The 11266-nt window shown below is 37.3% G+C and overlaps 1 pseudogene; it reads right to left on the bottom strand.

The window, feature by feature from the left end:
- Positions 1–9623: 9623 nt before the first annotated feature.
- LOC143397171 (NADH dehydrogenase [ubiquinone] 1 alpha subcomplex subunit 5 pseudogene) lies at positions 9624–10227 on the bottom strand (annotated as a pseudogene).
- Between the last annotated feature and the right edge of the window lie 1039 nt (positions 10228–11266).

The raw sequence follows: 11266 nt of genomic DNA, 5'->3' as shown, positions 1-11266 counted from the left end.
CCTCTTTTTCTATTTCCTAAAATAAATTGAAGAGTATTGGTATTAGTTCTTCTTTAAAGGTCTTGTAGAACTCGGCTCTGTATTCATCTGGTCCTGGGCTTTTCTTGGTTGATAAGCTTCTGATGGCGTCTTCTATTTCATCACTTGATATTGGCCTGTTTAAATTGTGTATATCTTCCTGATTCAATCTGGGCAAATCATATGACTTAAGAAATGTGTTGATGCCTTCAATGTCTTGTATTTAATTGGAGTATAAGATTTCAAAATAATTTCTGTCTGCTGTGATATTACCTTTTTCATCACGTATGCTGGTAATTTGAATTCTCTCTCTACTTTTCTTTGTTAGCATGGCTAAGGGTCTGTCAATTTTATTTATTTTTTCAAAGAACCAACTTTTTGTTTTGTCAATTTTTTCCATTGTTTCGATTTCATTTATTTCAGTTCTTCTACTGCTTTTGCTGCTGGTTTGCTCTTCTTTTTCTAGGGCTTTGAGATTTAGTGTGAAGTAATTTACTTGTTGTCTTTTTCTTCTTTTAAGGAATGAACTCCATGGAATGAATTTTCCTCTTAGTACTGCTTTCATAGTGTTCCAGAGATTTCGATATGTTGTGTCTATGTTCTCATTTACATCTAGGAATTTTTAAATCTCCTCCTTGATGTTTTCCATAAGCCATTGTTCATTCAGTAGCATATTGTTCAGTCTCCATAAGATGCAGAAATTTTATTTTTTATTTCGTGGTTGATTTCCAATTTCATTCCATTATGATCTGATAAAATGCATGGTAGTCTCTCTACTTTTTTTGTATTTGCTAAGAATTACTTTGTGGTATAGTATATGGTTTATTTTAGAGAAGGATCTATGTGCTGCTGAGAAGAAAGTGTATCCACTTGATACAGTTGAAATATTCTATATATGTCAGTTAAGTTTAAGTTATTGATTGTGTTATTGAGTTCTATAATTTCTTTATTCAACTTTTGTTTGGAAGATCTATCCAGTGGTGAGAGAGATGTGTTAAAGTCACCTATAATTATTGTGTTGTGGTCAATTTGACTCTTGAACTTGAGAAGAGTTTGTTTGATGAATATAGCTGTACCATTGTTTGGGGCATATATATTTATGATTGTTATGTCTGTTTGGTGTATGGTTGCCTTGAGCAATATGTAATGTCCATCTTTGTTAAGGTCTGTAAACAAGTCAGGATGGCATCTGGTATTTTGCCAGAGAAATGTTAGAGTCTGTAAACAAGTCTGCATGGTGCCTGGCAAAATGCCAGAGGGAGTGGTTTGTGAAGTAACAAAAGCGAGCCATTAAGTGTGGAGATTCCTTATTGGTTGACTGCTGTATCTATTTTATGCTAATTAGATAAGCTGTGTAAAATGTATAAATACCACTCCTGTCCTACAATAAACGGCTTCCACTCCTGCTGTATCAACATACACAAGTTATTCATTCACCCCCCCCCCCCGGCAGATGGTGGCCTGTTGCAGGGAGCCCCGGGACACTCAGGGGTAAGTGACGAAAAAAGCTGCCCGTCCATAGATAGGACGGGAGCAATCTGCTCGTCCCTAGGCAGATAGGGCGAGAGGAAAAATGGCCATTTCGAGAAAATGGAGAAGATTGATACAGTATGTTTGTGTCTTGTTTTGTCTTGAAATGTTGTATTGTCTTTGTGATAAAAATATGGAAGGGGTGAGAAGTAAATTGATAAGGGAAAAAGGCACCCCAGTGGAACCAAGAATAGTTAGGGCATGTGTTGATAAAAGCCCAGAAACTCTAGTCAGAAAGAAAAAGAAAGTTCAGAAGAAGAAGGATTATCAGGAAAAAAGTTGCATCAAAAGGCTATTACTGAATACTTTTCAATATCGGAGGGTGCGTGAAATGACAAGGTGGCTGCCACCTGCCCAAGCCAATCATGGCGCAGCAAGAATTTTCCAAGTGGCAGTTGCAGGCTCTTCCCAGCCCCCCTGCCCGGGGGAGCAGATCGCCACTGTGAGCCCAAATCTAGACCTGACCTGGAGGCACAGTCTCGCAGGCTTTTGCTCCCTGTGCCCCGAAGCAGTTTGAGCCCAGGACTCTCCCCGGGGCCATCTGGGGCTGCCTGGGATGCTACAGCTGGTAGAAGACGCTACTGGCATCCCTGAAGTTTGATCATTTCCAAGGCCAGTAACTACAATGGGTCTCCCACACCTGGAGGCTGATGAGTAATGAGTACTATTAAGGCTTATTTCAAATGTAAAAAACCTTGAGATAATGTACTAAATTGTTCAAAAGGTTGTTTTCTTAGTAGAATGCTACAGGATTTTCTTTAGCCATCTGGAGTTCCTGCCTTCCTCCCAGTGACGGTAAAAACAAAGGTGAAAGAATTTACAGTGTTGCTGAGAACCAGAGGAAACTTCGGCTGAGAACCTGACGAAACTTCGGAGCTGTTGCTGTTTCTGCTGCTACAACTTAAGCTAGCTGCCTGCAGAACTTACCTGGACTGTGATTTACCTGGACTGTGAGTTAATCTATTGAGATAGTGCTTTACCTGGACTGAGACAACAAACTGTAATCTACAACAAATTGTAACTCGGTATCTTTGCTAAGGGTGTCATTGCTGGTATAATTTTTCCAAGGGCTTCTTGCATGGAGCCATCAATTGGCTTGGTATTGTAACATTTTGTATCCTCCCTTTCTGTTTCTAGCAGGTTATTTATGCTAGAAATGGTGTTTCTGTAAAAAACACTATGGTCGTTATTTAAATTAAACAAAAGGGGGAAATGTTAAGGTCTGTAAACAAGTCAGGATGGCACCTGGTATTTTGCCAGAGAAATGTTAGAGTCTGTAAACAAGTCTGCATGGTGCCTGGCAAAATGCCAGAGGGAGTGGTTTGTGAAGTAACAAAAACGAGCCATTAAGTGTGGAGATTCCTTATTGGTTGACTGCTGTATCTATTTTATGCTAATTAGATAAGCTGTGTAAAATGTATAAATACCACTCCTGTCCTACAATAAACGGCTTCCACTCCTGCTGTATCAACATACACAAGTCATTCGTCACCCCCCGACTATTTTGCCCAGCCGGCCGGGCTGCGGCACATCTTTATTCCTTTTGATTAACCTTGGCTTGAAGTCTACTTTATTTGATGTGAGTATGGAAACCCCTGCTTGCTTCCATAGTCCATGTGAGTGGTATGGTTTTTCCCAACCTTTCACCTTCAGTCTATTTATGTCTTTTCCTATCAGATGAGTCTCCTGTAGGCAGCATATTGTTGGATCTTTTTTTTTAATCCAATCTGCTAGCCTATGTCTTTTGATTAGTGAGTTTAAGCCATTAACGTTTAGGGTTACTATTAAGACATGGTTTGTATTTCCAGCCATATTTATTTAGTTTTGTTATTGTACTTGAATTGGTTTTCCTCTGATTAGTTTTTTCTTTAGTGTACTATCTCCCTCTTCTGATTTTCATTGCTGTTTTTCATTTCCTCTTCATAAAACATTTTGCCAAGGATATTTTGTAGGGCTGATTTTCTAGCTATAAATTCTTTTAACTTTTGTTTATCATGAAAGATTTTTATTTCATCTTCAAATATAAAGCTTAATTTTTCTGGATACAAGATTCTTGGTTGTCACCCAATATCTTTCAGAGCTTGATATATGTTGTTCCAGGATCTTCCAGCTTTCAGGGTCTGTGTTGAAAAATCTGCCATTATCCTAATTGGTTTTCCCTTATATGTAATTTTATTCCTTTTTCTTATGGCTTTTAAAATTCTCTTTTTATTCTGTATGTTGTGAATTTTCATTATAATGTGCCTTGGTGTGGGTCTGTTGAGATTTTGTACATTCTGCGTCCTGTAGGCTTGTTGAATTTGGATTTCGAATTCATTCTTCATGTTTAGAAAGTTTTCTGATATTATTTCATTGAATAGATTGGTCATTCCTGTGATTTGGACCTCTATGCCTTCCTCTATCCCAATAACTCTTAAATTTGATCTTATTATGCTATCCCATATTTCTTGAATGTTCTGCTCGTGGTTTCTTATTATTTTAGCTGTGTGATCTATGTTCTTTTCAAGATGATTTATTTGATCTTCATTGTCTGATGTCTTATCTTCTAAGTAGTCTACTCTGTTGGTGATGCTTTCATTTGTGTTTATAATTTGTTTTATTATTTCTTTCATTTCAAGGATTTCTGTTTATTTTTATTTTTTTTTTGGTGTAGCCTCTATCTCCCTGTTGAGGTGATCTTTTGCTTCTTGTATTTGTTTATGTAGCTCATTGTCAAAGTGATCTTTCACTGTCTGTATTTGTTCTCTTATATCTTCTTTGAGGTCCCAAAATATTTTAACTATGTATATCCTGAAATCTTTATCTTTCCTTTTTTTTTTCTGCAATAGCTGCCAATTCTTCTAATGATGTATTGTCTTGATTTGTTTGTGGTACTTTCTTCCCTTGTCTTCATGTTGCTCATGTGTCTTCATTTCCAGGTCTGTGGATCTGGTGTGTTATTGTTTTTATCCTATAGATTTGTAGTGCTCTTGTAGGGTCCCAAGATCTCTCTTTTGTGGGGAAGGACAATGTTAACAGATCCCAATATCAACAATACATCACCTTTGAACAAATTGTTGTTATTAAGACATTTACAGTTTAGTCTCAATGTCCAGAAATGTTGGATTCAATTATTATTTAAATATAATCAGTAGTTTCATGTAAAGGTTTACAGTTTCTGGCAGTGGACAATGAACTGGGGGTAAGGCGTAGGATGTTATGTTGAGGGGAGAAGATGTGAGGGTATATAGTTAATACATCTTAGGAAATGTGAAGGAGAAATCTAGTGAAGAGGGTTAGTACTCGGAGAATAGATAGGAGGTACTTTGGGGTAGACAATTACGTGGGAAGACAGCAGAGTACATTAAACAAACACACGTTTATAGAAAAATACAGGATGTTAAAATAGTATAATTTGGAGGGTGAAGGAAGAAGAAAGAGAAAAAAGGGAAAGGAAGGAAGAAAAAAACGAGAAGAAAAAGAAAGAAAAAAAGAATAAAAAAGAGAGGAAAAATAAAAGGGCTTATGCAATTACTCTATATTATATTATTCAGGTGACTCAGTCCTCAAAGTTCTATTTCATGCAAAGTTCTTGGTTTTACATATGTTGGGGGTGTGAAGGCCAGAGGATAGAAGGGTAGAAGAGAAAGAGGAAGAGAAAAAAAATACTTTTGGAGATCCGTTGCTTTTTCTTCTCATCTAGTAGGTGGGGTTGTCTCATCCAGTAGGTGACCCTGCCCTCAGGATGGTGTAGGTAACCAGGGTGTGAAGACTGGACCTGGTGTGGAGTGTCTGGCAGCGGGGAGTGCCACCCACCAGTCCTAGGAGGGAAATAGTGTCTCATGGGTCTTTTTTTTTGTGACCACTCATGTGACTTGAGCCCCCCCCCCCTTGGTCTCCCTCTCTTGCCTGGGGATTTCTCAGATCCTGATCTCTCTGTTATGCTCCAGACTTTAGTCCCCTCCCCTCTCTTATTTATCAGGCCCTAACTACGGGACCTCTCACCCCCAGGCTCACACCAGGTGGGTGGCACCCTGTTTGCACTGCACTCCTATCCAACTGAGAGCTGTTCTTGTGTTGGGTGGCCACTGCGCCGAGTTAACGCTGCTGGGGAGTGGGGAGGAACTAGAAATCAGGTACCTGCTCGAATGGCGATCTGATCTGGTAGCCACGCCCACCACAAAATGGCGAGGAAGGTTTTCCAAGATGGAGTCAGTCTGCTTCCAGCGCAGGGTGTCTGGTGATGTGGGGGGGAGGGGCTGGCAATGGCCTTGTGCTGTGGGTTGGTAGCAGCTGGGTGACCTGCGTTGGAGCAGCGTGCAGTCTGGAGTTCTGCAGAGATGCTGGGAGGTGTTTCTGCTAAGTCACTTGTGAGCCATGTGGAGGCTAGAACTGTGGGCTTTGGGTTTGGAGTCTGGAGACTTACTCGAGCCCAGAGGCTCTGATTTCTGCGTGGGAGATCGCAGCACTGGTGATTTCTGTGAAAATCCACTGGTCCCTGGAGATCCAATCTGGGAACTGCCCCCACCTAATGTGGCGAGAATGTTGAGCCAAGATGGCGGCGGCCTGCTGTCAGCGCTGGGGTGTCTGGTGAGGTTGGGGGAGCCGGGCAATGGCCTTGTGCTGTGGGTAGGGAGCAGCTGAGTGACCTGCGTGGGAGTGGAGTGGGTCTGCAGATGTGTTGATAGATGATTCTGCTAAGGTGCTCACGGAGTCTTGCGTGAACTGGAACTTCGTGCTTTGGGTCCTGCTCGAACACTGAGGCCCGGAGCCCTGTGCGGGGTCACAGCGCTGGTGATTTCTGCAGAGAGGGCTGTATAGGGTCCTCTAACACTCAGAGATGCAGTATTCCAACTACGTGGGATCTGGATCACAGAGCAACACAGATGCTGCCTACCTCTGGTCCGCCTTGCAACTCCTGTCAGGTGTGTGTGTGTGTGTGTGTGTGTGTGTGTGTCTGTGTTTTAAATACTTATTGAATTTGGTTGCCAATCAATTATTTAAAATTCTTGCATCTATATTCATGAGGAAACTTGGCCTATAGTTTTCTCTTCTAACATCTTTTCCCAGTTCTGGGCACTAAGATCATATAATTAGCCTCATATAATAAGTGAAGGAATATTTTCCCCTTTCTATATGCTTGGTAACAGTCTGCATAAGTTAGGAACTTTTTTGTTATTTGGAGGTTTGGAATATATAGGCCCAACCGTTTCAGTTCTTTTATGGAAATGGGGAGTAGCATAGGTTTTTAATTACTGACTTAACTTCTTTAATAATCATGAATCTATTCAGGCTTTTAAAAAATTTATTCTGAGAAATATTTGGTGATTCAACATTTTTTTTAAAAAAATATATGGCTTTCTAGATTTTGAATTTATTGACATCAGTATTTTCATAAGATACTTTTAATGTGTCTGCAATTATGCAAGTTTTTTCTATATCTAATGTGCATAATTCATACCTTTTTTTTATTCCTTCTTGCAAGAGAACTGGCTTGTTTTTGATCTCTGCAAAAACTTAACCATTGGTTCTATAGAGCATGTTTTATTTTGTTCTTTGTTACTGTATGATGCATTTCTGTCTTTATGTTTTCCATTTCTCCTAGCTGCTTTTTTAGGCTTACTGTTTTTGTAACTTTTTGAATTAGATGCTGAAGTTTGTTACACTTTGATTTTTCTTCTTAACTAACACATGCATTTAAGGCCACAGTGGTTCCTAAGTACTATTGAGTTGTATCCATCAAATCGAATATGCAGTACTTTTATTGTCATTTAGGTCCACATATTGATCCTTACCTTTATGATTTATTTGTGATCCCACAATTTATATACAAGATACTTAAAATTTCCATTTCCTACCATACATGGTTTTGATGGCTATTTTTAAACTATTGACTTCTACTTTTATAATACTTTGGTCACAAGATGTGGTCTGTATGCTACAGAATGTTTTGAATTTATTGAATCTTTATTTGTGGACAGCCTTTAGTAAATTTTTGGTTAAGTTTTTAAAAAATGTATTCTTAAAAATAAAATGCATTCTTTAATTTGGTGTAGGATATAAGTTACAATCTGTTTGGTGAAGTTTATTACTTGTGTCGTTTCCCTGTTTATTTCCTTTTTGATTGTATTCATCAGTTATTGTGAGATTTTAAATCCTTCCCCCAGTGATTATGGATTTGTTCTTTTTTTCCTTGTGAGTTTTTGTTTTTGCTTTATATATTTTTAGGCTATACTGTTAAGTACACACAAGTTCAAGATTATTTTTCTGATGAATTGTTCATTTTATTATTACATGGTGTTTTTTTCCTTATACCTATTTTTGTGGGATTTAGTGTAACTGCAGGAATTTTACTTTGTTTATCATTTTCCTATAATTTCACTTATTTTCTTTTTTGATTTTTTTGACATTATGTTTTAGGGGTGTCTCTTACAAGCAGTATATAATTGGAGATTTTGCATGTTTAAAAATCAATGTAAGAGTAGTGAGTTTAGTCTGTGCCTATTCATTATGATTAATTAAGTCTATAAATTTTTGCCATTTTATTTTTGTACCTTATAATTGTCACACATGTCTTTGATTCTCCTCTCTCTCTGTGTGTTTGGTGGGATCTATTGGATTACTTGAGTTTTCTTTACTCCTACAGACTCTCCCACATCACCTTCTACTCTAGGAATTATGTACTATTCTATTTCTTAGGTGCTATTATTCCTTTTTTTTCATGTTTAGTTAACTTCAAAACTCTAACCATTTTCTGATCTTTTCAACTCTAACCTTGACTTATATTGTTTTTATAGTATTCATTTCTTTCTCTTTTATAATTAAATTATTTATTTATTCTAATTTGTTATCTATAATGGCAGAATGGAATTCATTTCATATTACACATATAAAGCACAATTTTTCAAGTCACTGATTATACACAAATATTTTCACATCATTCATGTCTTCATACATGTACTTAGGGTAATGATATCTCATTCCATCATCATTCCCACCCCCTTGCCCTCTCCTACCCTTTCCCTCCCCTTTGCCCTATCTAAAGTTCCTCCATTCCTCCCATGACCCACCCTCCCATCCCATTATGAGTCAGCATCCTCATATCAAAGAAAACATTCAGCCTTTGGTTTTTTGGGATTGGCTGACTTCACTTAGCATTATATTCTCCAACTCCACCCATTTACCTGCAAATGCCATGATATTATTCTCTTCTAATGCTGAGTAATGTTCCATTGTGTATGTATACCAAAGTTTCCCTATCCATTCAACTACTTAAGAGCATCTAGGTTGGTTCCACAACTTAGCTATTGTGAATTATGCTGCTATAAACATTGATGTGGCTGTGTCCCTGTAGTATGCTGTTTTTAAGTCCTTTGGGTATAGACTGAGGAGTGGAATAATTGGGTCAAATGGTGGCTCCATTCCAAGTTTTCCAAGGAATCTCCATATGGCTTTCCAGGTTGGCTGTACCAATTTGTAGTCCCTCCAGCAATGTATGAGTGTGCCTTTCCCCCCACATCCTTGCCAACACTTACTGTTGTTTGTATTTTTGTTAGCTGCCATTCTGACTGGAGTGAGATGAAATCTTAAGAGTAGTTTTGATTTGCATTTCTCTATCAATTCCCTCTTTTAAAACACACACACACACACACACACACACACACAGGAGATAAGTCAATACTTTGATATTATTTTACATAATAAACACTTTGTTTCTTTGTTCTTTACTTTCATTTCTACCTTGTAGGTTTAATTTTCTTCTTTTTTTTTTAAAATGACATTTATAATGGATTTGATAGTCATTACAGAATCATATATTTAAGTTTTCCTTTATACATAAGATCACAGCCAAGGAGGTCAACAATTTAAAATTTTATCATGAACTATTTTTGCCATTATTCTCACAACTAACCATTTTGATGCTTACTACTTCATCTCAAATGGTGACCAGTAAATTTGTTTAGACAATAATAATAAAGTGCTTTTTCTTTTTATCAGGATAATGAAATGAAATTAAGTAAAATACTAAAGATATTGAAACTTTTGATTTTGACCTCTGAAATAAAGATCTATAGGAATTTTTGTAATTAACTTTCAAATCTTCCCTCAAACTTTGTTTAAAGAAATTCCATCTTTGAAATAATCTGCACAAATACTCTGCTTATCAAAAACTGATTCATACGACCCTATTACCATAAACACTAGTCTCTTCAATGTGTCCTGTGTCAGTTTTCTTGATTATGTCAATACATGGAAACATTTAAAAAATAACAGAACACTTAATCAAATCAGTTTCCCATCAGTCCACAAAATACATGTAATGATTATATTGGCCATTTCCACTGGTTGGCAGGAGGTTCTTCTATTAATGGCTCCCATGGTTTCCACTGCAGCATTTTCCTTGCCAGACTTAGTTCATTTTCAGCCTGAAGAATCACCTCTTCTATTTGGCCATGCTGAAGTTGCTCTTCTAATTTTTTAACATCTGATTCCGCTTTAACCATTCCCAGTTTCTCATTTGTAATCTGCTCTGTATATTTTCTATACGCTGCATTTTTAGGGATTTGCTCAAGAACATCAAGAATCTTTGTGTACAATATTCTGAGCCTCTCGTGTGGACTCTCACACACAGCCAATCCCACGAGGCCAGTGGTCTTCTTCAGCACACCCGCCATGACAGCGCCGAAGAACCAACCCCGCGCAGCCCCTAATTTTCTTCTTGTTGAGAAACATTCTTTCAGACTTTTCTCTGTTTTCTTTTTAGTTACCAAACATATTAGTATTTATTTATTTATTAACGTTGCATTATAATAATACATAATAGTGTGATTCATTGTGGCATATTTGTATATGCACATATGAAGAACATATTCTTTCAATATCAAGGTCTGTTAATCTGAAATATCTTTATTTTGCTCTACTGTTAAAAATTAAATTATTATTATTAATAATTAAATTATTATTAAGATACAACAAAACACACGGACTACCTCTGTTCTGGTTTCTATCATTTGATGAATGTTATATACATGAAGTCATATAGTATATACTCTTATACTTGACCTTTTTCCACTAATTGTGTCTTTGCAATTCAACTGTGCATTGTGTGCTTAGTACTAAATACTTTGTTATCATTACTAATAACATTCTATTATGTAAATACACCACCATTTATTTATTCATTCACCTGTCAATGAGCCCTGGGCTCTCCTGGCTACCAACCTTAACTACAGTCATGTGTCTGATATTCTGAGACCTTAGTCATTTGCGGGGCCAAACTGCATCCGCTGACCCAATCCTCCTGCATCATCTTATAATACTGCCATTCACTTCCTGGACCCTCATCCTTCTTTTAGCTTTCAAATTTCTTACCTTTACCTGGGATAAAAATTCTGCTCCTTCTCCTAGTTCCTTCAGTTTTTTTTTTTGCTCAGACTTTGAGAAATTTCTTAAAATTCAAGACTTTCTCTGATGGTACAATTGCTTTCCAAATTAGTCAGTGAGACTTGGAAGTGGTTGGTGCATGGGATGACTGCTAATGGGATCTCTCGAATATAACCACCAGTTATAACACTCACAGAACATTTACCATGCAGGGTATATTTAATTATTTTATTTAGGTTATTAGAAGATTATTATCTCATTTAATCCCCATACAATCCTGTGACATATTCCCACTTTATGGAAGAGGCTATTGAAGCATATACTCTGAAAGGTGACATTTAAAATAAATGATGAG

The sequence above is a fragment of the Callospermophilus lateralis genome, chromosome 4 (assembly GCF_048772815.1).
Source record: "Callospermophilus lateralis isolate mCalLat2 chromosome 4, mCalLat2.hap1, whole genome shotgun sequence".
NCBI classification, from domain to species: domain Eukaryota; kingdom Metazoa; phylum Chordata; class Mammalia; order Rodentia; family Sciuridae; genus Callospermophilus; species Callospermophilus lateralis.
The sequence above is the reverse complement of the archived record's forward strand: the minus strand, read 5'-3'. Positions and strand labels throughout refer to the sequence as shown.